The sequence below is a fragment of the Scylla paramamosain genome, chromosome 17, assembly GCF_035594125.1.
Source record: "Scylla paramamosain isolate STU-SP2022 chromosome 17, ASM3559412v1, whole genome shotgun sequence".
Lineage (NCBI taxonomy): Eukaryota > Metazoa > Arthropoda > Malacostraca > Decapoda > Portunidae > Scylla > Scylla paramamosain.
In genome coordinates this window covers 22628186-22630685 of record NC_087167.1, presented here as the reverse complement: position 1 = coordinate 22630685, position 2500 = coordinate 22628186, and positions in this window count along the sequence as shown.

Genomic DNA, 2500 nt, shown 5'->3' with positions numbered 1-2500 from the left:
AGGTTTCAAGACACTTATTCATCATTTTTTGACCACTGCTTTGACCCCTGTATGGGACTGGCATTTCAGTGGGCATTTTTTTTATTACATTTTTGTTGCCCTTGGCCAGTGTCCTTCCTACATAAAAAAAAAAAAAAAATAGTAGTAGTAGTAGCAGTAGTAGTAGTAGTAGTAGTAGTAGTAGTAATGCTATTTTTCATATATTTAGTAATTTTTTTTTTTCATATTATTATTTATATTTATATTTTTTGTTTTGTTTTGACATTCATACGAATGCTATAAAGGTGAAGCATAGAAATTTATTTGATTGATTAATTAATTTATATATCTATTTATTTTGATTTTTTAAATTAATTAATTTATTTATTTTTATTATTATTATTTTTTTTTTTTATGTCTCTATGATAAGCAAAGCATTATAGAATTTATGAAAGCACATATCCTCTAGAGTCTTGCCCTACAAAAGATTCTGTAAAGTAAAAAATAAAGGGAATAAGTGTCAGTGACGTTTGATGAATAGAGGAAGGCGTGGCAGAAATTACCATAAAACGTATATAAATGAAAATTTATCTTCCTCGTATTTTCCAACTTGCGTTTGCTTCTTGAAAATTTAACTGGGTGGGTCATATAGCAGACATATTGTTCTTTCCTCCATTGTAGTTTGTTTCCAGCAAGCCCCCTAAATAAAGTTTCTGTTTTTTTTTTTTTTTTTTTTTTTTTAAAGAAATGAGGAATTACATTCTAACGCTGATCACTGAGCGGAGCGTAGACGAGCTGCTATCCTCAAGGACGTTACCTCTCTCTCTCTCTCTCTCTCTCTCTAAATAAGACTTTAAATAAAAAGAATATATATATATATATATATATATATATATATATATATATATATATATATATATATATATATATATATATATATATATATATATATATATATATATATATATATATATATATATTAAAAGACAATGAATATCCTCTGGGGAAGGGGTGACAATCCTTATTTAACCCTTAATTTCAGTTGAATTTTGACAAGTCTACGTTAAAATGTTTCCATTTTTCTGCAGTGATAAAGAAACGTAGAGGGGTAGCTAATATATTTAATTGTTAATTGTATCTTTTTTTCTTTCTTTTTTTCATTTATTCTTTTATTAATTTTTCTTTTCATTGCTTAATTATGCATTATGCCGACACTGCAGGTTACAATTGCAGATATTGCAAGTATTTTTGACACAATACAAGTACATCCAGCTAAACTATTGCTACAGTATAGAGAGAGTATTTCGATTACATACCTTATTCTTCATCTTCTTTTCTTCTTCTTTTTTTTAATAAATATAATAATAAATAAATAAGTAAATAGGTATTGTCAAATGAAATCGTCGAGATTACGCAGGGGTTTCGGGCAATACTTGGATGGGTGACTACACAAGCCTCATCTGTCTGAAAAAAAATAAATAAATAAAAAAAATAAGAATAAGAATAGGGAGAAAGAACGAAAATTTTAAGTAATAAAGATAACAGTAAGAATTATTATAACAAGAATAAGAAAAATTACAATAAAGGAATATAAAAAAAAAGAAAGAAAGCATCCCATGTCTTTCTTCCTAATTGTCATAGAAGGGTGAATTCTTTTGTATATTTTCCAACATTTCCAATACAACGATATGAATGGGGGAAGAAAGAATAAGAATAATAGAAAGAAGGCCTCCCAACACCTAGTTCTCCGGTCTTGGCCAATTAGCTAACGGCGGGATCAGCGCAGTTAAGCAGGGGGTCCGGGAAGAACTTGGATGGGTGACCACAAAAGCCTCATCTCTCTGAGAATAGAAAAAAATAGCAATAAGAATGAGGAGAATGAACGAAAAAACGAAAATAATAAAATAACAATAACAACTATAATAAAAAAAAGAAGATTAAGAATAAAAAGAACAAAAATAAGGGAAAAAAGTAATAATATATCTCTCTTGCTAATTGTCGTAGAATTATGAATGAAGGGTTAATTTTAGTGCATATTTTCCAACATTTTCAGCACAACAATGCAACAACAATACAGGAAAGAATAAGAATAAGAGAAATAAGCCCTCCCAACACCTTGTTCTCCGCTCTTGACCAATCAGCTGACGGCGGGATCAGCAAGGTTAAGCAGGGGGTCCGGGCAGAACTTGGATGGGTGACCGCACAAGCCTCATCTCTCTAAAAGTAGGATAAATAAGAATAAGATAAGGAAGAATAATAAAAAAAAATGAAAATAATAAAGATAACAATATTAATTATGACAAGAATAAGAAAAAAATAGAATAAAAAGAATGAAAAAAATAAGAATATCACAACTTTCTTGCTAATTGTCTTAGAATTTTAAATGACATGTCAGTTCTGCTGTATATTTTCCAAGATTTGTTATGAATGAGGGAAGAAAGAATAAGAATAAGAATAAGAATACGAACAAAATGAATTAGACTAACAATAATGATCACATCTTTCATGCGGTGACTGCGTG